The 26,093-nt window shown below is 42.4% G+C and overlaps 1 long non-coding RNA gene across 1 annotated transcript in view; it reads left to right on the forward strand.

The window, feature by feature from the left end:
- Nucleotides 1–227: 227 nt before the first annotated feature.
- The window catches only part of LOC113464100 (uncharacterized), a 46,762-nt gene continuing 20,896 nt past the window's right edge, over nucleotides 228–26,093 (forward strand). The window contains exons 1-2 of the long non-coding RNA XR_003388930.1: nucleotides 228–330; nucleotides 20,478–20,604. This is a non-coding gene — a long non-coding RNA (uncharacterized LOC113464100). The remainder of the gene's footprint in view (nucleotides 331–20,477; nucleotides 20,605–26,093) is intronic.

The raw sequence follows: 26,093 nt of genomic DNA on the forward strand, positions 1-26,093 counted from the left end.
TTAATATTGAGAAGAATGTTTTTAGTGTAGAAAAACTTCTCGCCTCGTGCAGAATGGGCTAACCGCCAGCTGCCCCACTACGGGGGTTGTACAGCCGGTGGGGGTGAATCGATACAGCTACGATACAACGAGCGAAGTCTTGAAACACGAAATAGGAATGCGCACGCACCCCCTTCTATCAGGCTCTATCGAGCCTTGAAACAATGTAACAGCCGCTGAATCATTTCGTCGCGAAGAGGTGACTCTTTCGACTCCATACGTTATAGATTTTAACCATCGACAGACGTCCCGTTCGCAATTACTCAAGTAACTCTATTATATACTCACTTAGTAAGTGTTCCGATTATCTACGATCAGACTGGGTGGTGTTAAACAAGTGTTATAGATGGTAGATTCAATGGTTTATGGTCTATAGTTTCTTTACTCAGTTCTATTTATTCATGCACTCATTCATCATAAGTAGTCAAACTCAATGGGGCTGTGCACACTGTCTGCTTAAAATAACTGTTCTTCTACTTGCGATTATTATAGAGTTTTTTAATGTGTGACTAGATTAACAGATTCTTTACTTATGATTATTGTAGAATTTTTAAATGTGTGAATAGACTAGTTCTACTTATTCATGCATAAGTAGTCGATCTCAATGAAGCTGTGTATGTTGTATGCCTAAAACAACAGTTCCTCAACTTGCGATTACTATAGAATTTTTAAGTGTGGGAGTAGATTAGATCGACCTGTTCATGTACTCATTCAAGATAAATAGTCGAACTCAACGGGCTCGTGTACATTGTCTGCTTAAAATAACATTTCCTCTACTTGCGATTATTACAGAATTTTTAAATGTGGGAATAGATTAGTTCTTAATAGTCCAGGACAAATTACTTCCTTCTTCTTCAAGATAAAGTTGATGAATTTGTATTTATGTTATTCCTGTAGGAGTGGATAAAACATTTCTTGCATGCTAATTCACCTGTCTTCTCTTGTTGTACTAATAAATGATTTCACGTAATTCCTACATTTGTCAATTGATATTAATGACTTTTTATTCCCACGCATGATAAATTTGTATGTTTTTCTTTTTATAATGATGTTTGTACTATATTCTAATTCTTTTATGAAAATGCATAGTTTACAATTTCTTCCTGTAGCTTAAAGTGGTATCTGAAGCTCGCGTTACACGTTCTGTCAATAAGATCATAACAAGTACATTGATCAAAATTTAGAGCAGATTAACCCTGTGCAGTTGCACGAGTTCTACAAGTACGAGCATGACATAGGAGTGGGAGGGGTTAAGTTGGCAAAATGCATCATAATGAGTCGATCGAAATTTAGGGCATGGTATAAAACCTCTTCGAAGGATCGACCGTCGGATCAATCCGGATTGATCGAGTTTTCACGGTGACGGTCTAGCGGGACTGTGAAGGGGTGGGGGAGGCATCGTATGGGGAGTATCGTCGTATAACGTACGCGGTATACTGAAGGGGTGAGAGACAGATTAATGTGACCCCGTCACCGTTCGAACAAAGCTTCGCACAATGGCCGCACACCGGGGACAGTGGACGGGCGGGCTGCGTGGGACGAGAGGGCCCGAGGGTACGGAGGGTAGGGGATGGCTTGACTGCGCTGGATATATTACCCGCCACTCGCGGCTATCACCAATGAGATTCAATGCGCGATCACGTGCCTACTATGATACCTACAAAAGTTGTCCGTTTTGTCTATCCACCTACCCTCAACCCCGTACCTTCATCCCTTCAATCTCACGTTTCTATTCCGCTTCGACGCTTCGTACTTCGTCATCACTGTCAATGGTTAATTCCCAGTTCTTGTTCGCGATTTTTAGTCCTCGTTTAACATCACGTTCGATCAATACTGTTTCAAGATTTTATTTGAATTTGAATTACGAGAATCTCAGATTTTTCAACTTTAGCTTTCAGAAATAGATCGCTGATTTTTATGCTGAATATAGTATTTAAAAAAAATGTATTTTAGATAGAAATTTGTTTTAGATTTTTGAATTTTTGAAGTTTGTTTTAGAATTGATGTTTGCTGTTATTGTATATTGTTATGCACTGCAGTGTTTGTAGTTTTTGTATTCCCTCATATTTTTTATACCGTCAAATTCTTCCCCATCAACTGCACTAAATAATTATTTGTAGTCTACTGAATTAATAATAATTAACAATAATTCTGTAGACTATCTGATATTTTTTATTGGCAGTGTATAATAAACTTCAAGCCTTTTTCTATTGAACTCATAAATTACGTTCTCCAGCCTTTAGGGTGGCAATTATTGTACAAAAGTAGAAGTACCACTCCAGTACTACAAATACTCAAAGTTATTTTTAGTAGTATTATTCTGATTCACTGGGTTAGCGCGTTGACTGGAAATGGATTTGAACAAATATAGGCAACAATCTCTGATAGGAACGAAGGTTCCTATGCGCGCGCAGTGGAACCCACCCTCTGAAGAGAGAGGTGTGGTCAATCCATTCCCTCTCTATTAAATATCTGCTAGATTTGTATAATAAAAAATCCACAAACTTGAAAGAGGGTAGAAGATCATAAAGTCAGGTGTTACTTTGCAATCTAAAGTCAAAATATATTTCGTTATAGTAAGTCTGCAACTGGTGATTAGAATTATTAATATTATTTTCATTAAGGTCTATAATAATCTACAATAATTTAGGGTGGAGAACGTAACTTACGAGCCTAACTAGAATGTATTAGTTTTGCAAAATAAATTGCAAAGGGTAAAAAATCATAAAATCAGGTGCTACTTTCTAATCGAAAATCAAAGTGCATTTAGTCATGATAAGTCGTATTTATATCATCTGTTTCAAATGAAATAATAATAGTATATTAAAATCTATTTTGACAGTCACTTCGTAACTTGTCTCAATTTTTGTGGTTGGAGCCTTAGTCTAAGTCTAAAGTTTAAAAGTTTTCTCATGCGCCCTCAGGTCAAGCCTTTATGGAGTCCTGGATGCGAAGAGTCGATGCAATAAAACATCTGTTTTGCAGGCACTTCTCTTCGTTGTCGATGATTTAAGACAAACGTTATCACTTATTTGAATTGAATTGAATGAGTACAATCGTCAGTGGTTTCCTAAACTAGTTTTCTAACTACGATAAATCTAAGACTGACATTATGAGAAAATCTCTAGGCGGGATTATATCCATTCTAATTGAATAAGTACAATCGTCAACAGATTTCTCAACTAGTTTTCTAACTAGGAAAAATGTAAAAAGTAAAATCTGTAGGCGCGATATTGTTTCCCGGTAATTTCCCGTAGCTTAACGAGGTTCCCAGAAAAATAGAAGTTCGCAGGCGAAAGGGTTATACGGGAACGTGAACAGGAGTAACAAAACGAAAGCCACCGGTACAGCAGATCCGTGAAGCAGCGTACGGTGGGATCGATATATCTAGCGGTAATCGTTTTTGCGCGGAGATAAAGGAGGACAGGGGCCTGTGTATGTATGTATGTACGTGTACGGTCTGTATTTTCACGCAGGCTCCATTAAATCACTGGAAAATCTGTTCCACCGTGAGTGCCGTGACTGCCACGCCGGTGCGGAATAAAGAGGGGCTTATTATAAGCGACGGTAATTCTCGAATAAATAACCGCGGGCTTGCGCCAAGATCAGGAAGGGGTCTCTCGCCCTCCTCCTCCACCTCCTCCTCCGCACGCGCCTTGGTACGATGGAACGGCTGTGAAAGAAAAGGAGAAGGAGGAAGTCGCGGTGGAAGACGACGACGACGACGACGACGACGACGGTAAAAGGAGGGAGGGCGGGCTCTCGTAGGTGGCTGATTTATTTCGGCGCCGCAAAGATCTGGATCCGCGTACGTGCCCCGTGCCTCAAATTACCAACTTATAAACTCTCCCCTCTTCTTCAGTCACCTCTTCCTCTTACCTATAGTCCTATCCTCTTCCGTTCGTCACCCTTACCCTCCCGGCCTGCCAGCCTTTATACCCCGACCCCTCCCTCGCTCTTTCTCTCAACTGGGTCCTACTATACATCACCTTATTCATCAGCTAAGGAAAGGCAGGAAAGTAATGCGCGTTTTCGTCGGTTCGCTGATGAATTGAAGAGGGTCGGATTGCGCTTTGGGATAATCTTAGATATTTATGGAATAATGCTGCCTACCTTACGGCTTTTTGATCTTCCCTAGTCAGCCTGAGTCAACGATTGTACGCTCTTTGCTTTGGTCTTCATGAATCTCTTACCTAAAATCAAATTATTACTGATTAGATCATTGAAACATCTCAGAGATTTTTTTGTTATCCGAACAGAAATTCTTTGCTTAATAAATTTTCGAAAAGCTTAACAATGTGCAAGGGCTTGTATAATTTTTTTTCACTGATCTTGTTCGCAGGAGATGAAAGTTTGGTTCTTCAGCTTTAATTTAAAAAAAAAGTCGAGTCTCTACAATTTCTTCTCCCTGCGTTACAACGCTTTAACTACTGACGAGTATACTCGTCAACAGTTAAACCGCTGTAACGTCGAAAGAAAAAATCGTAGAGAATTAATTTTTTTTTCCATTAAAGCTGAAGAAACAAGCTTTAATCTACCATGAACGGCATCACTAAGAAAAAATTATCCAAGCCCTTGCACACATTGTCAAAGTTTGCTAATTGTTAAGTTTTAAACATTCCCTTAGATTTAAGCGTTGCCTATCTCAAGAGTGTACCAAATTAAGAATTTCTTAATTGGGTTTTAAAGTAGACGATTCAAGCTTTAATTTAAAAGAGAAATCACCATTCTACGATAATGTGTTGTTGGATAATCGTCTTCTAAACTTTGTCAATTTATCGACATAAATTGTTGGCATAATTCTTTTGAGTAGTCTGTACTAGAAGTACGATAGAAGTAGTATTATATGTGACGAGGTGTAATGATCTTAAACGCGGAGGGTGATAACGGACAAGATGGGGAGAGTCGAAAGTTCTTTTTGGCAGCGGCGACTCAGCGTGTTTAATTTATCCAACGATAATGGGGTGACGACGACGATGTGGCGAACAGTGGGAGAGAACGGCGGCCGGCTGGGGCGAGGGACAGAGGACCCCTTATTAAAATTCATTAATTTCGGGCATCTATGAAAATTTCATTTTCATGCAAATTCGCGGAATAATCCGGCGGAAAAAGAACCGAATCAAATGAGTTCGGAAGAGTTGCCCGTGGATCCCTGAAAAATTTCTACTCGCCCGGAGACAAACACTGTGGCTGACGGTAAAAATCAACTTCGATAATAAGGGTAACCTGTATACGATAAGCATATTTTAAACCCGGTAGTTCAACACTCATCCCTTTACATAATTGACTGTCTCTGACCCCAGCTATCTACATTTGCGCAAACGAATTTATTTAGTTAATTTCAAGATGTATTTTACAATGGATTGGCAAATAAGTTCGATCCGAGTCAAAACCGATTTCCGGTTCATTCTATCGTCTGAGAAATTCATGCCTGGAACATCCAATATGTATAAAATAAACTGTATACGATTCTCTCATTAAAAATTTTGATCAAATCCCAATTAGGACGGAGTGGACTTTGAATAATTTAAAAATCAGCAATTATCTCTGGGATCGTGTCTCGCTCATCGAACCGCGAAGCTTCGTAGCGGTTCGAACCAATTCCGAGTCCCACGGGACGGTACTAAATCAAGCGGCGGCGGCGACCACGAATTAATAACCCGTAAACTGTGCCGGTATTAATTCGTTTAAACAGTAAATACATCGGGACGGTCGATCGGGTTTGATCCGTTGCACGTGTGAAGAGGGGCCCGTCGTGCACATAGGAGGCACCGAACAAATGTACGTGAGAGCAATCTGGCGCGGCGTGCAATGAGCGATCGCGTGTTCCCGGCGCTAACCTCAGAAAGAGCGAAATTTTCCGACCGACAGCCACGTCAAAGCGATTTGTCGCCGGGCTTCCGAAGAGAAATGCCAGCCGCTTCCCCCTGTCCGTAGGACGAAACGACCATTTCCTGTGTCTCGAGAGCCACCCTTGCCCCAACCTCCCTCCTCCTACGTCATGCCTACGACCGAACTTCCACTTCCCCGTCCCTTCGCCCCATCCCCTTGCCCCAGGCCTGTCCTATCGGTTGTTATTTATTTAGAACGAGCGGATGAATGGTGGCCCATCGATACCGAGCGCAGCAACGATCGGCTGCATCCCCCTCGAACCACCTCCCTCCCTACCCGACGATATATACACGCCGCAGGTGACGGCTTATCGCATTCATGCAACATTAGGCTTCTCGTTATTTACCGCGTTTTCGGCGTGCCCACCCTTCACCTGCTCCCTGCCCCTCCTTCACCTTCTTTCACTATGCGCACCCCTTTCAACAACGTTGAACACATTTCGCGAAGAACGAAGAGGTTTCAGGCAAATCCGCAGCTACCATAATGCACGTTTGGTTTATTTATGGTCGTGTGCTTTTCGGGAGTTATGGTCCTCACTGAGATATTCGATGGGATGATAGGATTTCTGAGTCCTGGAAAAATTATGGGGAAGTCGTGGAAAAATCGTAGGACAGTCATAGGGAATTCGTGGAAGAATCGTATAGACGTCGTGCAAAAGTGGAAAAATAATAGAGAAGTCATGGAAAATCATGGAGAGGTCATGGAAAATTATAGACAAGTGGAAAACTGTGGAAAAAACTGAGAATAGTGAGAACTCGTCAAGTCATGGAAAAATCACAGGAAATTCATGGAAAATCACGAGTCCCACGGAAATCATCACGACACTTCGTTACAGTATGCATACAGAAATCGTAACATGAATACTCCACTCCACGTACCGCTAACGATAGAAATGATTCTTCTACTCTGGTTCATAAATTCCGTTTCAACCGTATTTAAACAAAATCGTCCCACGTTCTTGGAGATTGTATAATAGAAAGTTCGTATCAGTCTTGATACGCAGGACCATAAATTTCCTCGCTCTCTTCTTTCTCGCATGGTTAGCTCGTTCGCGCTCATTGACTGCATGATTATGCAGTGAAGCCGGGTTCGAAGGTCCGCATATTTTTATGCCCCGTCGGCGGGAGACGTCGTCGTCGTCGTCGTCGCCGCCGCCGCCGCGAAGGGTGACGCATAAAGAAAAGAGAAAATGCGCTCGAAAAATGCATACATATCCGAGCCTCGCGCGCGCACTTGTGTATTAGCTTCGTTATCCGCATTAACATAACCGTCGAAGCGGAAAGCCGGCGCGGCTGTGTGCGTTCGCTCGTGCCGCGGCGAGAATCGATTGCGGCACGAAATATGCAAACCAAATTGCATTACATGACTGTGCGAGAGCTTTGATCGCCCCGCGATCTCTCGAGGACTTAATGACAAAATAGTACGCAAACATCGCGGGGCTGTTCGAGGCCAAGCGTGCTGCCGCTGCCACGTGCGTGCGCTCGCTCGCTCGCGCGAACCGGAACCGACGGGGTTCTGAGCGTGATTAAAAGCGTCCCTTTGCCGGAGCTCGGAAAAAGAAAAGGAAACCCGCGGAGGAAAGTCTTCCATTGCGCTTTATTCATGATAATCGTTACTCGTGTTTCCTTTACCGCCGTCGGGGCGAACTTTTAAACCGCTTAACGGGGACTCAGCCGGGGAAAGTGGACGGTGAAATTTCTTGAAAAACCGCGTTCAACGCCAAAGGTATATAAACGATACGGTTTACTTTTTTAATAAAACTGTATTCAATTTAAGCGGCGAGACTTAAATTCGTGTTTATACAAAAAATGGAACAACATTTGTTCGTCTTTGAGGAAAAAACCTTAAATACTAAAACTTGCGTATAAATGAAAAAATAACAGACGTGACATCGAGAGCGAACGAGACGGTTACAGCGTGGCACCGGGATTTGATAATTAATTAATGGATTCGTTTGTATCGCCGGCGCGGCGGAATTCCGGACTGATTTTCTAACGCTCTTCCGGTCGCGGGCCGGCGAATATGCCGCGAATTTACCCGTCCGTGAATGTTTTACGACGGCGATGTGTATGTACGAAGTATTCGCCCGTTAGTTGCAAATATTTACTTTGCCTCTCGCGCGCGCATTTACTGTTGTCCATGCTCACAGCGCTGTTAGCGATAACAGACCCTTTCTGTTTCTCGCTCCGCAATTGTATTCAAGTATGCCAGGCCTGTTTACGTATGAGAGAAATGGGAAACGGAAATGCATGCGCAGGGCCAGGTGGGTTTGTTAAAAGAGAAAAAAATCAGACTGGGGTTTTTTATGCGGTTATAGAAAATTTCAAAAAACAATTTAAGCTACAAGATAATAGCTTGAAATTCAAACAGAGCTTAAGGTTGTATGAACCCTTACATAAAAATAATGACAAACGAAAAAAATTATGCGAGCCTATTAAAAAAGTTATTACAGCTTGAATTCTCATCTTTCTATCACATGTCTTAAACTTTTGGCAGAGATCTTACGGCTCATACAACTTTAAAGTCGATTTTACCAAATTTTTTATCAACCCTTTTTTTCAGATTTAAGTCAGATTACGTTAAGTTAGGATTCAATATGTATATATGTACTCAGCAGATATTAGAAGTATTTGGAACGCAGTAAATTCGATAATTGGTTTGAAGGACTGAAATTTGCATGTCATGAATGAAGTAAAAATAAGACAAGTGTGGATGGAGTGGAACGTCGGATCTTCCTGATTCGATCGGAGCTTGGATGTTTAAGTGGGAATATCGGAATTCATGCGAATAAACATAAGTTATTCACCCCTGGCGGGGGGGTGGGTACGGTCTATCGCCTCGTTGATGTCGGTGCGCAAACACGCAAGAACGCGTGATACCGTATGAGTCCGGGGCAGCGGACCCGGAAATGGGGATACCTCGCGACGCTTCCTTCTGAATTTCGATGACGTCTTCTATCATCCGCGCGCTATCCGCGGAAATCGTTTCACGAGACAAATATACGAAAATGTATGGCGAATGAAAATGGGCTGCGGGTATGATTCTCTTCCCGCCGCATAAATTGTATATCCCGCGCTCAGGTAGCCGCTTACATGCAAAGCCTTCAGGCAAATACGTCGCGGCTTCATGAATACGTTCGACCAAACACATTCTATTACAATTCGAATGATATTTTATCGATATTCATTGTCATTTAATTATCTTCATCTTCATGGTCTGGTTTAATTTAAAAAAAAAATCTCTTCCCGCCGCATAAATTGTATATCCCGCGCTCAGGTAGCCGCTTACATGCAAAGCCTTCAGGCAAATACGTCGCGGCTTCATGAATACGTTCGACCAAACACATTCTATTACAATTCGAATGATATTTTATCGATATTCATTGTCATTTAATTATCTTCATCTTCATGGTCTGGTTTAATATAAAAAAATAAACGGAAATCGTTACTAAAATTATTATAATTATAAGTTGACTAATAAAATTGATATAACATCTGGCAATGTAAAATATTTTCAGTGATGATTTCGGATGGACGCACGTCGTCGTGGTTTAAAACGTGAGGACGTAGTCGAAAGCGATGGTCGCTTTATGGTTAGATTTTAAACAAAATACGAAGGCCGTAAAGCGATGGTCGTTGAGCACGCTCCTCGGTATCCTAGATCCGCAAGCCCCGAGAGTCACCCTTCCTCAGGCTCCTTCATTCGATCCTTCTGGTCATCCTGCGGCGAGCGAACGGTCCGATACCGGGCCGACCCTTAAAAGCCCACTCCATCAAAAGGGTGGCTTTTATACCTTCTATATTTACGAGGGATGTTTCTTCTTCCGCCGCCACGCCGGCTTCCTCGCGATAAGAGTTACAGCCTCTCATACTATATCGACCTGTCCCCCCCCTTCACTACCGAGCTTCTATATCGTACGATTTTTGTGAAATCAAAAGGAATTCTCGCGGCATAATGCATTATAAGTGCAGAACAATTTGTACTGCCATGGAAACATTAAACGTCGTTTGGAGACTGCGGATTTCTATAGGAAATGAATTGTTTGTATCGATTTAAAAAATATGGTGCGCCAGGAAAATATTATATTAATATCCCAGTTATATCGTATAAGCGACAGATGGACATACCTGCAGGGAAGCGAGCGGACCGGTACGGCAGTATATTCTTTGGAAACCAGCCCGTAAGCACCAAAGCTTACGGTGGTCATAAAGCTGTTTTATTTCTGCGGTGCGGTTTTAAAATTTCGTCCCTGAAACGACGCGCCATGGTAAGGGCGAAGCCGGCTAGGGAAAGAGTCGTAGAGATGCAAGGTAGAACGGGCGTTGTACTCGGCCTTAAAAAAATATAAATGCTACCCTTCTAGCCAAAAATGTGGTGTGGTATTCGTGTGGGAATAATTTATGAAAATTCAAGTACATTTCATCAAGCAAAGTTCTCATAGGACGCTTTCATATATTCATCGAAACGATTACAGAGTAACACGTGTAAAACACACATATAAAATCGCGTTAAATGCACACTTCTCAGATCTGATCTTGGGCAGTTAACGTGAAGGACACAAGATTCTTATCACTGATTTCAGCACCGAACGTTGAAAAGAGAGAGAGCCAGCGAAGATTATTTTATAACAATGAATTATGAACTAATATTCAGTGCAATTATTATTATAATATCAAACAGTAAAAAGATGATTAACTATTATTATTATAATATTAAGGAGTAAGTGACGAAATGATTTATAATGACGAATGGAGGAATAAGAATAATTTTGTTATGTAAAAACGAACACTGCCTTTTGTCGTTTAATAACAAATTAAACTGTTTGACGTTGGAAAACGTTTCCCCCTGAAGTATCATTCGATGGTATGTTGTTAGCCACTTTAAATTACGAGCTCTCGCCCCCGTCGGACCACCCTAATATTCCACCTTCGAATTCACCGCCGGAGGCTTTTCTACCCTACATTTCAATCAGTGCTCTTGACAGGCCCTCCTTCAGCCTGACGTAAGAACCACTTTTCCTCTTGGCAAATTAATCGCCAAATTAACCATGAGAAATTAATCTTCGCCTAATCGAACCCGACTAGGTCGTTCAATTTTTAAATACCCGTGCCGCTCGCATTCTTTCATCTCAATTACTACCCGTAGTCCGAAACGTTTCCCATTCGTTTTTATATTCGGGTGATTAAGTGAACTCCTGTCAATCGATGCGGGACAGGTTTTTCTCTCGATTCACGTTAGAAATTCGATCGCTTCCAGTAGATTTGTAGGAGGGAAATTGTTGAATTCGCGTCGCTTAACGGCTAACAGACGTTTGGGCGAGTCAAACGATTTCGTATAGAAACAATCCTAAAGCGCAGTCCCGCGATTTGTGGAATAAAAAACAATGACGAGACGCGTATAAAGCGCAGCGGACGGGAAACGAAGGGCGAGGGCGGGAGCCGCGAGTAAAAAAAAATAGAAGAAGGGAAGCGCTGTACCCCGGAGGAGGCCATTGGTAAACTATGTATTCGTTGGACCGATTGAAAGGCACTGTAGCGCGGTACAAAAGGGATACAAAAGAAACGTCGAGGCCGCAATAAAAGCTGCCCGTAAAGCGAGTTTTTATTTCGCAAAGTCGGACGAGTGACCCACGTTAGTTTCGCTGCTTCTTCGTCCCACCCTTTCTTCCGACCGCATCCCCGCCTGTTCTCTCCCGAACCCAACCTCCGTCTCGCTCTTCGGCTTGTCTCTCCGTTCAACCAGACAACCGACGATTCTTTGGTTTACTTTTTGAGCCTCGCCCAACCATCCGCACGTTCTGCTTTATTTATTTAGTACATTCGTAGCTCGCCCGCTTGGACAGGCGAAGCTGAAATAACCGCGAAACTGGCGACGTGGATAAAGTCGTGTTAAATGCACAAATAAGGCCTGCATTAAATGCGGACTTCTTATTCGTGCTCCCATTCCCAGTACGTGCAATTCAAAAAGGTTTATTTGGACCATGCATGATAGGTTTAGTGTCAATTTCTAATCAGTAGCTCTACCATTTTTCACTGGCCCAATTTACTTTTTTTCTAGGTCTATTAACTGTGCCGCCATTTATGTCCGCGTCACAGAAACCGTAGATTGCGTAAGATCGTAGGAAACTTTCATTCGATTTACTGAAACAACAGTAGGGGGTGGCAGGCCGGCCTTACTTCGTGTTTTTTTCTGGATGTAATAAACGACCGCGTCGGCGTGCGTGCGTGTTCGTAGCGGAGTTCGTAATTAAACCGTGTATATAGATGGCGCAAGGGTGCGCCGTGAGCGCGCGTGAAGCGCAGGTAGAGCCCGTTTGTTTTGGAAATTGCGTTAATTTGCCAAGCGCAGACCGACTGATTTTGTGAGTGACGTCGCAATCACTGCGCAATCACCGGAAACGAACGAATCGCGGAGGTGAACCGCCGTGGTCATGTATACCGGCGGCGATCCCGGCTATACAGCTGCGATTTAACTATTGAAATTCTTCGGATAGCGACACGGCGAACAAAGGATTCCGATACGCTGCGCAATCAGCCCAGCCATCCCAGCAAGTCGCAAAATGAATAACACTATTAAAAAAGTCTCTAACACCTCGAATATTTATCTCTATTAATTAAGCAAAGAAATCGAAGCGTTGTAAGCTTGTAAACTTATTTAACCCTTTGCACTCGTATGTGACGATGATGATGATGACAACGCATGTTTGAATTTAAAATAAATCAAGTGTTTGGGGTTAATGATTTAAACGTCTAGCCGTGGAGAACAGCGGAAAGTTTCCCTAAATTCTATTTACAGTAGAAGCTTTGACGCAGGGACGGAACTGTTAAGACGGTTTGCCAGGTGAACGCGTGCCGCAAATTTAGTAATTAGCATTTTCGATACGTCAAGCCTTGAATACATTATCTCGGGAAAACATCGTTGTAATTACAATGCCGTTGGCAAAGAGTGGCTTGTAATAACACACAGAGAGTGAGAGAGAGAGAGAGAGAGAGAGAGAAAGAGAGAGTATGAATGGAAGCCCATGGGTGAAATCTAAAGTGTCATCCAGGCGATTAATCATTTATTAATTGGCAAGAAAAGGTATTCGTCATCCTATGAAATTACCTTATCTCGAAGAGCCTTCCCTCCCTCTCTCTGTCTCTCTCCTTTCACGCGAGTTAAACGTTCCTCATTATTTACAATTAATTAATGTTCACCTATTTACAGCTGCGCTCGAAAGTTCGAATGAAATATAGTATCAGTGTCATTAAACACAAAACAGGGTGTCTCACGACCTGTTTTCTATTTTACGCAAAAGCTGCATTTAAGTGACAATTTTTTCTGCGACCCATGAACCGAGCTTTAAAACAGACGATGCAACAAATTCCTGTCTATAAATTATTTATGCTTTAACGTGTCACGTTAAATGCGTTAGAAGAGGCGAACTCTGTTACTACATGACAGGTCCGTTTTGTGAAATGCAGGGCAGAAGTAAACGTGAAATCAATAAAAAGCAGAGGAATGCTTCTGGCAGCGTGTATTACACAATGACGCGTGTTGCGCTTGTACAAAGTAAGTGAAGTGTATCTGGCATGAATTTCTCAGGGCGGGCCGGGGACGGTGGGGAGGGGGTGGGGAACGTCTACGCTTCCGCGTATAAATCGCATGGGAAATTTATTTACCTTAACAGAACGCGCGCGCAACGTGTACACAAAACCGAGTATCATGTTAAATGCAAAGCAGCTCCTCGTAGCTCCGCGTAACAAGTGAGATAATAAGAATTAATTTACTTCAATAGAACGTACGCTCTTGCAATCAATGTATACGTACGTATAAACGCCTACGCGTGTAGTATGCTCCCGCGGATTATGCGGCCGTAATTAAATGAATGTAGTTCGTTAAGAAGCTAGTGAACAACAGATTTAATTCCTTAATAACATCAGAGCCTACCAATTTAACAACTGGCTCTTCTTTCATTAACTTGTCAAGTTATCAATCGTCAATCGCTTTGTACGTTCAGGCATGCATTAAACTATGTTAATTTTTTTATTTTTATTAAGGAACTAGTTATGATATCTTAATGTAACTTGAGAGACATTTAGATAGGACCTTTTTAAAGGTTCCTTATAAATTTCATCCATTTCCGTTCATTAGAACTAAAGTTATTACAATTTGACTGATGGAACAAGTAGTACAAGTCAACAATTAAGGCGACGTACAAATTTTCTATCCTTTAGTTTTATATTTACAAAATAAATAACGATGCTCGTTGCGTTATTGTAACACTGTTTCTATGAAATAAGTCCTGCTACTCTCTTATTACTAATAATGGATGTTTTTCTATGAACCACCAAGCACGAACGCCCCCTCGCTCTTCGAAACACCGAGAGCCGTTCGAGTGGACACGTGTAACTTATTTTTCAATTTGTACCAACCGCCGGGCGACCCTATCCGGAGGTATGGTTTTTGCGAAATCAATCACGCGTTATTTGCTGCCGCGTGTCCCCGCCGTTAACGGGACAGACAGAAAGAGTGACGACAGACACGGCACGAGGGTAGTACGGGATCGGGTGGCGAGGGGGGATTAGAAAAAGAGAGATCTACTCATATCGGGCTCGAACACCCGTAAAATCCCCGGTAAAAAGTCTGCAGATTTATCAAAAGGAATAAGTGAACTACAAGGAACGCGGCGATCAATTTCGCCAAACGGGGGTGCTTTAAAATGTGTTTCGTGCATTATTCAGTAGCATCAAAGATTTGTATCAATGAAGGGGCCAGGGGGAACGAATCGTGTTATAAATACTTAGGGTCGTACAAGTCCTCAAACAGGAACAATGGAAGCATCGAAATTTTAACAGTTATTAGCTATTAACGAACTGTGGGAAATGTCAGAATGGCCAGTTAAAAAATTATTACATCTTCTTTATTTTATTTTGCAATTGGTCAGTATTTAATACGTCATTCTCGCTGCATCCTCTCGTGTCACAAGCAGAAACTTGAACAGATGTAAACGGACAGATCACGTATAAAACATCTGCGATGAATATTTATTTAAAGAAAGGATCCAGAAGATTAATACGAAATCGGATGTTGGACGCAGGTCGCAGCTTGATAGAAGGAAAAATCGAGCGAACCTTATTTGTTGCCACGGGTACGGGTATCCGTAACGCAAACAGCGGGTGCGTGAGACAGGGAGTCTTGCAGCAGCGCGAGGATTCAAGACACGGAACACGGGGGAAGGCGGCGGCGGTGGCAGCGGCGGCGGTGGGTTTTGCCTTGAGATACGGCGATACATTCTCGGCCGTGGTCGTAGCATTAGGATTAACATTCGACCGAGCTAACTACCAGCCAGGCCAGGATTCCCCGTCGGAATTTACGGTAACTCCGTGTTAAACGATAAAACCAACAGCGGCTTGCAGGGAGCTGCACGTGCGAGAGAGGAGGAACTGTGGACGAAATATGTATGCGTGTATGTATTTGCATGACTGAGAGAGCCGACGTAGGAACACGGGGCGTCGGGGGAAAGAGACGGCCAGAAGGATGGGACACGGTGGCGTCTCTTGTCTCTAGTGTGTGCATACTGCGAGTATACTATACGCGAGAATGGTACGTATAGTAACGAGGCCCTCCATATTCATGGTGTACGACATACTCGCGCAAATTTAATCCACCTGCACACCCTTACCCTCGTTCACGCTACCCCGTCCCTACTGCCCACCTTCCCGTTCTTCCTCGAAGCTTTCCTCTATTTTGTCTCCTCTCTTCCTCCTCCCTCTCCAACCTTTTCCACCATGTAATTTCATATGTTCCTTTCTTTCTCCCCCGTTTACGCTGGTACCTGAACATTTTCACCCCAGCTGCCATCGACACGTTCGATTATGCACTGTCAATATTTACCGGTACCCACACAGTCGGTTCGATCAAGTACCGCTACGTTTAAGGTATCGAACCTTATGGCCCGACGTTGGCCCGTTCGAACTCAACCCTTATTTCGTTTTAGCTATACGTATTATTTAAACATTTTTACTGTCGTTTTATTTATTAGCAGCTTTGCTCGTACTAATTACCGTGTGTATGAATTAAACGACCTTTAAATTTAATGCACAAGGTTAGATCTGAAAGATGTTCATTCAACGCGACTGTTCGGTTGTAGGGATGACCCAAATTGTACAAACGAGCTTCCGTAGTATGTGTTTGCTACACCGTTGTGAAAAATGTGTACGTGTATTTTGACTTTCCTGACGGACTGTAACGCCTATGGTAACACCGTTAAGAGCGCTAGAATGGACGGGAAGTCCCCTATGATATCATAGGGCCCCCCGCGGGAGAAGAGATTTTGCCGCTTCAATCGGTGGTTGGAATTGAAAGTTCATAGTGACATATGTAAAGTGAAGAATAAAGACATTTTTCCCAATAGACTGTTTTTGCCTTTGATATTATCCGACCAGTTCCTATTTCAAACAACCGTTTAAGAAAGACCTGGAACTTCAACTGAAGGCATGTTCCGTTTGATTCCAAACCTGGAGTTCAACGATGAAGTACAGATGGAATACAGTGTTAACTTCCACCAATGAGAGACGAACGTAGCATATTTGGACAACGCTGAATAGATGTTGAAAGAAAACCGCGGAATGAATTCTGAACCAGCCAGCCTTTCGGCGGGACTACGTAAGAATAATATCCTCTATGGTCATGGGCGTCGGGGATTTGTCTGCGACTATCTAAAATCAATTCGGTCATAGTAGGCAACCGTTCGGAGGTGCCAGTGTACGAAAACCTCGACCCTTGCCAGTGTCGGTCCGTCGGCTGTGTCAATAGCTGATAGCACGAACACTGCCTATTTCGCGCGACTACCATACGTCAAACCAGTCGAAACTTATATGCCATTTAAAGTATTCACACGAAATACTGCCATTCATCCCTGACGAATATATTCGTTGTAACACGAAATATTGCTATTTCTCCATGACGAGTATACTCGTCAATGGTTAAACCGCTGTAACATCGAGATAAAAAATCGTAGAGGTCCGATTTTTTTTTTAAATTAAAGCTGAATAATCAAGCTTTCATCTACTATAAACGGCATCGCTAAGAGAAAATTATCGAAGTCCCTGTTCATCGACAACTTTGCTAATTTTTAAGTTTCAAACATTCTCTTAGATTTAAGTGTATTAGAGTGTATAAAATTAAGAATCTTTATCGACTGACCCATTAAAAATGTCAGTAGTTACGTTTCGAGACATGGATAATCTTCTTTATGAACATAACTTCCTTTCTCGTCAGATCGGAACAGGAAAATCAGAATTACGGCCGTGAATCTTCGGCTGTTGAAAAGCTCGCATCGGAATGCGAATATTCGAGGAGTTCGATGGAATCCCGGAAAATTGCCCCTTTCTTCGTGCCGGAAGCGACAATACTTTTTCGTTTCGCTCCCCCCTTGGTGCGAGGAGCTGCCGCGTGGAAAAAATCCAATTCGACGTGCCGATTTCACGGCTTAACCTCTTAAACTTGCGCCAGCAGATATTCATAACTCTCTCTCTCTCTCTCTCTTTCTGCCTGCCTCTCTTTCCCTCTTTCGTGCACACTCTTTCCCTCACTTGCGCATACACACGTTTATAGATACTGTCTCTGATTGTGAGAAATGGCTCGAAAATACACGTCCCGATCGTACTTTATCAACTCGAATAAATAAAGGGAACTGATCAATTCACCAGACGGTTGTATTACGCAACATTTTATACCGTAGGCACGATAAAAGGTTTCGTGAAATAAAACAATAAAACAACTTGCAATATACAACTAATATATGATGAACACGATATAGAGAAATGAAATTTACCAACTGATATTTATTAAAATTCATTACAGTAATCGAGTTCAATAACAATTGATTTACAACCATAACAAAAGTTGATTAAAAAATATTTTTACCCTCCCAACATTCTAACAGCCTCGACATACAATAAATAATTTTCACGAGCCTACGAAAGTGATAGAAAGAAGAAAATCGTTAGAATCCGAGTAATGAGTTTCCCATTCAGGTGTAATCAAAGCGAAGGGAAGTCGTGGAATCGTTTGAATTTTTATTAATTTGACGCCGAGGTAGAATTTCCCTTGACGCCTTACCTTTAGTAGACGGACCGTGGATATAAGCCAAGGGTAGCAGCACGCCACCGGGGTAGAGGGGGACGGGGGTGTAGGCGTGAACGGTTTCACAATGGACGTGTCTAGCGTTAGGTAATGGGTAACGGAGCCCTTTCGGACTTTAAAAGTTCGATAATTGCCGAGGACACGTCTGCCGGTAAAATCGGGGCCGACCGCAGCCTTTGTGGTCTAGTCCCTTCTCGTTCTTCGTTTTCCCGCCTCTCCCATTCTACCGTTGATGGCTCTCGGTCGCCTGTAAAAGTCAGCATATTTCAGCGAGCCTCGTCTCGCCGAGGCTGACCGAGAATCATGGAAAGGGAACGTGAGAGAGAGAGAGAAAGTGGGGGAGGGAAGAAAAAATGAAAGATCATAAAGAGAGAGAGGCAGTGTGGCGACAGCTCGAGAGCGATGAAGCAATGCGAACGACGCAGGCGACGTGGTCGAGAGTGGAGGGGTTGCGATAACTTCGGACGGGAGGAAGTAGAGATTAGGGGTGACAAAAGGGAACGAGTTCTGTTATAGCCCAGTAAATAATAATTGTATGAGTCCTTAAATAAAATCAAACCACTTCAATTTTAATAGTTATTGATAAAACACTATAACATTGAACGAATGACGATTCCAGGTCATTTCCTTCAGATGTATGGCCAAGCCCATGAGCTCTTAAATAAAAACGATAACAAAGCATGCAGATTTTTATAGTTCTTAAATATTATTAAAATTTATGTATTTATAGTATTGTGGCACTCGTACAGTCGACACTGCTTTCCTTTTTGCCATGCTGCGAGCTCGAACGACCTCGAACTCCTCAGGACATATTGCCAAGCCTTGCATCAATCTTTGCGGTGGCCATACATCCGGATATTGAGACGATTGAGATATGCAAGACGAACAAACTATTACTTTTTACTAAAATAGTATCAAGTTTCCAAGCATACGTGAAGGGTATCAAACGTAAGAATGATTGGCGGTGGGATTCCGAACGATCAGGGACGTTAAGTCAGGATATTTTCCTTTGACAAACGGGGCTTCATTGGCCCCTTATTCGTGACTGTTCGTCTATGAAATACCTCCAATCGAATCAACGTGCAATCACCCAAATTCCTCGAGAATTTAATCAGAACGTGAGCTCTCTGTTCGCCGGCATTCCCTCCCCCTTTCTCACTCGCCCACTCTTCCCTCTATCTTTCTCTCCCTCTCTCTGTCTTCCGCTCTGGTCCCACCGTGTCTATCCTTCCCTGTTTCTCTAAACGGGACCGTCGGTTTACGGACAATAATTTTACCACGCGTGTTGGCTCTCCGGTCACGTGTATGGACCTCCAGTAGCTTCTTACAAGTTCGACAAACAAGTTTGCTTCCTTTCGTCCTTCGATATTTAGGTTTCAGTTCCTGCGCTGTTGAAACTGTGCTACGAGACGTTCCACGTTTCTTTAACGTATATTGGATAGAGACTTGGAAATTGATTAGCAAATCCAACGTGCTATTATTGTTTATCATTGATTAAATTTTATTCAGGATTGATAAAAATTAGTAAACGGAAGGAAAGAACCAATTCTTTTAAAATGAAGTAGAAGGAATTATAAATGCTGTAGTAGAACTTAAAATAAACGAACATTAAGGAAACTAATAAATGAATCTAATAACTGTGTACGAATATGGCATTCAACAATTAGTCTGTAATTAATGAATATTATTTCTTTTTAATTTAAATTTATAATAAATTTAACAGTAAAATCATGGAATTTTCTTTTCTAAATCTCACGCTAGATTAACTCCGTCCGTTTTTTATACGCACGTACTATATATTAAAGTAATTACACAATACATTACAGACAATCGTAATCTCCAGCTACGATCGTTTCAAACTCTTTGAACTTAATCCATCACGGAACATGCGAAAAGTGTAACACGTGAACTCTGTAAGGGAATCATTTCTCGGCCGCTATAAATATATCCAGTATGTTAGCGATACCATCGACGAGGCTTATTTCACACGGGGTGTTCGAAACAACAAGCGACGGTCTGATCAATTTGTTCGGTACATTTAATTTGCATTCTTCGATGTTAGCAGTGTTATCAAAAACTGCATTCGGTACAAGCCTGTCCGGAAATTTTAATATCCTATCGCCAGTTCAACGAATGAATAGCGGATAATGAGTAGACTCCGGATGTTTATGTATTTATAGAAATTTCAAATAATGTAAAGTGTGCAAAATACAAAAATACAAAATGAATTCAAAGTAAAATTTATAATATTTAGTGGAGGAAACAAACGTTGAAATGTATGCATTTCATTTCTTTAATTTTATTCATAAAAATATTTAGTAATTGTTAAAATTTCAGTTCTTTGTCATTGTTTTTATGTAAAAGTATGTACAACCTTAAATCGACCACGTAGTTAATAACAGTTGACGTATTTTCAGTGCGGTTACCTTGGCGTAATGCTTCGTGAGTCGGAGAAACAGCTGAATCATGAGAAGAAGACGCTCACCGCCCCTGCCGAAGACGATGCAACAGAATACTTAAACAGCACTGTGAAAGTTGTCCCAGGTAACAAAGAACAATTCCTTTTTTGCAACGGCAGCAGCATAACGTTTTAAGGGAATCTACCGGTTTTATTATTCAATAAAAATAAGACACCTCGCGCGGCAAATGATTGTCCGAGCTCTTCCGACGTTACTCGTTCCCTCTCTTTTTATTACTCATCGGCTTTAAGAGTCTCTTTGAATCTCATTGTTCCAGCGCTGAACTTAAACTCAGCTCGAGCACCGTTACTCAACAAAAGGGGATTGCTCGTTCGCGTAAACTGATTCAATGTTCGCGAAAGTTCCCCGCGCTCTTACAACGTAAATCCGCGCGGTACGACGGCGAAAAGGGCCTTCACGTCTTCATTAACAATCACCCGGGTATTAGAATCCGTTTGGGGACATCGAGGAGCCGCATTAAATGTTTTGACACGTCCACATTTATCACTAGTAGATACGAGCCAGTGCGAACGATCAACCTTCGATCTTCTCGAGAAACTGTAATTCCGAGTGGAGAAAATTAGAAACTTCAAAAGTCTCTCGTTTCGAATTTCCATAAAGCGGAAGGGAAATCCACGGGGATGGTCGATTGTTTTTCCGTGCATCGAACGCCGCTCAAGCGGTGATGCCTTCTTCGCAGGCACACTTAATGATACTTTGAAAGCTGCTCTTTACCGATTCCGATTCGCTAGCTGCCCGCGATAATAGAATTCAGCCCCATAATCCCGTGTTTTATGAGAGCCGTTGGAGATAAAGATGCTAAAATGAGGTTTCGCGCGGTGCCGGGGGAACGGGGCTGGAGTAACAGGAATGGAAGAGCATCGGCGCAGTGGAAAGATAAAGGACAAGGCAGTATGGGTACACCGGGACAGAATAAACGGAGGCGGCGGGGGCGTTTGAACGAGAGGATGAGAGACAGACGAGAAGGAGACTGAAGCTTGTTTTCTCGGGAGATAAAAATGTTAATTTAAAAATAAGGCGCTAGTTGGGATTAATAGGGTAATAAAAAGACCCGTTCCCGGGGAGGATTTTTCTTCCTCTCCTCGCCTACTCCGCTTCCTCTGTCTTCTATACGCCCGTGCCTTCTCCGGCTGCGAAATGGGATAATTTAGAATTATTGCAAATTAGCCGGGTTGGAATACCACCTTGTTTGCGAATAATAAAGCCTGTTCTGTTAGGACGTCGGACGAACCAAACCGAGCTCATAATAATTCTAATTTTGAAAATCATTTAATTTTGATAGCAATGTTAAAATGCTACCTCACGTTTCATTTATCGTTGACTTATACCACTTGCACTTCCTTTGGAAAGCCTGAACTCTAAGATATGAACCAAGAAATAATAATTTCAATTTGAAAAATCATTTAATTCTCAATTTCTGGTATGAATAGGAAACTAATCCCTCATGTCGCATTTGTCATTAATTTATACTACATGTACTTCCTTTGGGAAACCTAAACTCTAAGATACGAAATAGGAAATAATAATCTTAATTTGAAAAATCATTTAATTCTCAATTTCTGGCAGGAATAGGAAAATAGTCCCTCATGTCGCATTTGTCGTTGACGCACACTATTTAGAATTCCTTTACAGATGCTACATCCTAAGACGTGAACCAGTAAATGCAAAACTTTTACACTTGAAAATTCTTCTACAATGAAAATTCGTTTCAAATAATATGGACAGTAATAAATGGATGAAGGAGATTGACTGCGGTTATTCCAGAACGATATCAGGTTATCGCGTTCCAAATCATCTATTGAATAATCTCATTCATCGCCAGATGGCAAATAGATATTTGATACGTTCCAGAATTAAGATCAATTCTTTTTATGTGTATTAAAGGAAAACAGATTGAAATCGAAATATAATATCCTTTACCTTCGCATCTGATCGAATCATTCCGCACCGATGGAAAGTGCGTTTGAATCGTATCATTTGATTAACGCGGTCAGTGATTTAATTAACACATACCAAAACACCGATGAACCGCACTACAGTTTTACACGCACTGGCTGAAGCAAGGAAAACCATGAATATTTCTCCGTACGCGGCTCGGCGCGATCATCCGCATGCAGGATAGAAAATGAACGTGGCGCTTCATAAAACGTGGGTTTATACATCGTTCAGAGTAAATTGCTCTATTATGACGAACCGGGAGCAACCGTAGGCGGGGCGTAAATCAGAATCTATAAGACTTGTTCACGGTGAAACTTTATTAACGATGCAGTTACGATCTGACGGTGCGCGGGTAAAGGATGGGAGATGCAAAGAGCGTATCGCGTCGCGGTTTTATTTCTTCTCAGCCAGCGCGCGTTATCGGGGTCTCAGGTGCATTTTTATATTTCCTCGCGGCGCGCGAGAGTAAAAGTTGTAACGACTTCCGATCCCTGGGGGCGCGTGGCAACGCTAGAGTCCACGAAAAGTGACTCCTCCGCATACGTACGACTATGCCAACCGTACGAAGCGTTAGCTCGGCAACGGTCGAGTATACAAAAGAAAAGGGCTAAGTTGGCCGCGAGGAAGAGAAGAAACGTCGACGTTAGAACAGAGTGCAGAGACGAGATACAAACCTGAGGGAAAGAAAGGGAAATCGAGTTCGCAGATGGGGCAGAACAGAACTTAGAATGCAGTTTTCGCTTGTACTCGTTGGGACAATTGTACGGATCATGTCAATTGTCCCTAAATTATTTTATATAATTATTTCGTAATATGTAGATCAAAATTGTTTTGACTTAAAGTCTAGCGACGTCAGTGCAAGATTGAGTATTGAAAAAACGAGGCATGGATTTATTATTAATTTCGACGTCTTATCCTTCTAGGTCTCAGGTGAACTAAAACATTTGGAAAAGAGTGAAGAATCATTGTCCCAAGCTGTGTACATACGAGCTGGATTTACCTATAGATTGCCTGAAGGCAGGTCCTTCAGTCGGCGAGAGTTACATTTTAGTGTCCCTTGTCTCTTGCAATAGAGAAAAGTAGCGGATAGATATCTACACCCGTTCCGTTGTATAGCGAGCCGCCGGTCTACATACATACCTATACGCATCGCGTTAGGAATACGTTCGGAAACCCCGGCTATAAGAGAGGGATAACATTTTCGTGTTACCGTGGAAAACCGAGCCATGAGCTATTTGGTATTCAGACCGCGATCGGTGCTATCTGTTTATTCCAAAACAACCGCGCCTCCCTACTTCAGGTTCCATCCTTCCCCCGCTTTTCCTCCCATAGTGTTTTCTTTCTGCCTCGGTTCTACGTCTATACACACACACACATATATATATGTGGGATTCCAGAAAAATAGACGATCTTTTATGAAGATAGCCAATTGACGACGAGACTGGCAATTGTCGTTGTTGTTGTTGTTGTTGTTGTCGACGTGACTCAAAGAGAGGCAGACATGTTAATTTTTTTTCATTTATAATAATGTCCAATTGTCTATTAAGGAATCGCTTGAAATCAACACTATTCTGCATTTTCTTTGCATTTAAGATCTCAAATATATACTACATTCAGCGATGACTTCTTCGTCTCTGTAAGTTTCAACTCTCACTCGACTCTGCTGTTTCCCCTACTAAAAAAGCCAAAATAGCTTCACTTAAAATTATTTCTTCGAATCATCTCGTAGGACTGCGTTATGTCTCGGTTCCAATCTTCTTCCACTCTGTGTTCTGCTTCTTTCAATTCCTACTCGTCCGCGGGCCCCAAGCTCGTTCCATTCCTGGTCCGAACCACGGCTTCGCCACATCGACGACGCGACGTGGAAATGTAAAGACGCATGCTACTATATCTATGTACGTGTGAGCGACGCTATCTAAATCGGAATCTGGACATCAATGTCTCGTTCCTGTTCAAAGCATTGCGCATACCACGCTCTGTCGAGGATCAACCGATTCGGATCTCCGGTTGAACATCGAAATTAAAACGCGTCTTTTGAGAACGCCGGGTGATTCCCTTTGAACGTCGATACCTGTCGACTTTTTACGATATCAACCGCGTGTCCTCCTCAATTTCGATCAATCAGAAAATGATCTTTCTGTAGAATAACCAGGATAAGTATTAACAGTTGGATTCTACATGATTGTAAAAAGACATCTGAGTGTGTTTCGTAATTCATGTAGTAAATTGTGGAAGTACGAGGCAGTTAAATTCCCATGTTAACAATTTCCATTCATCTGAACTTCGATACCACGAAAATTTGCATTTCTAATCCTACACCAGTCATCTGCATTTCGATACCTAACAAAAATCGGTCGAACGCTGCTGTTACACTTATCCGGGGCCGTGGAATTAGAACAATGAACACAGCTCGGTCGAACCAGCGAACACGTGGAATCGGATATCAACTAACAATCATAGAGGGGCAGGGAAAGAGTCCCGGATGATAAGAGGACGGGGGCTTCCGAATGGTACGATCGCGCCGTGGCCGTTGAGCTTTTTGGCGAGGAGCACCGCGGTAATCGGAAGTTAAAGGGGATATGACCGTGGAACGTAATGAATATATTTGCATATCGGGGCCGTTACCGAACCGTTACTGGTACAAGCTAGTATACCGGAGTACAAGTCTGTCCGACTGCCAAATATGCATGCGTCTCGCTCGGGGGCCAAACCGTCCGCGTCCGTTACGCTTCAGACCGACCGCCATGCATATAACGCTCCGAAGAGAGAATTGTCGATTAGTTTGCAAACTAGGGACGTGCATTCCGTCGTGACATCGCGCGGCGTCCGTATACGCGTGTCTGTCTGTCTGTCTGTTCGAGCGTGGAATTTCGCGCTTAGCACCGTCGCCTGGCATCGCCCGATCAGCCTGGCCTGTATACGTAGAGTGTCGCATAGCGACGCCTGGGATGTACATAGGAGGCCATCTAAATATCTCTTCTGCTTCTTATATTATCAAGCAGGGGTCTGTTTCTCCTTCTACAGACGCTCAGCCATTTTATTTTCATATAGTATCATCATTGTGTTATCTATTCTGTGTTAAAAATGTTCGTTCACTCTCTCTCTCTCTCGCTCGGAATGTAATAAGTAATTGTAAACTTTATGGACGAATGTGTAACGTTGACACGATACGATGACACAAAGAGATACAAGTGGATAGGCAACGTTAACGTGGCTTACTGGAAAGCCGTCACGATATTCGAGGAACGCGTAAGAATGGGGCGAATCTGAGGAGAAGAAAAAAAACTGAAGAACGCTGGGTTCGTAGTGCATATTTCCGAGGATATCGTGCCTGGCGTAGCTTGAAATCGCGTTTCCTGCACGCTTCCCCTCTTCTCTTCTATTATTTTCCTGTCACTCTTTGTATTTCGCGTTCAAAAGTTTTGTCGTTCGGCCGAGGGCCGAGGGGGCCGCAGGCAGCTGTAAGAATAGAATTTGATTTCACGTCGTGTGCGCAAAACCGTTTTATTAAAAATCATTCGTGAGCCGAATCTGGATCTTCCCTCCCAGGGATGTTCATTGGCTTTCCATGTGGAAGCACAATTTTCTAAACTTTGTTCAATTCTTCCTTGTTTA

The sequence above is a fragment of the Ceratina calcarata genome, unplaced genomic scaffold, assembly GCF_001652005.2.
Source record: "Ceratina calcarata isolate Rehan_Ccalc_2016 unplaced genomic scaffold, ASM165200v1 scaffold255.2, whole genome shotgun sequence".
NCBI classification, from domain to species: domain Eukaryota; kingdom Metazoa; phylum Arthropoda; class Insecta; order Hymenoptera; family Apidae; genus Ceratina; species Ceratina calcarata.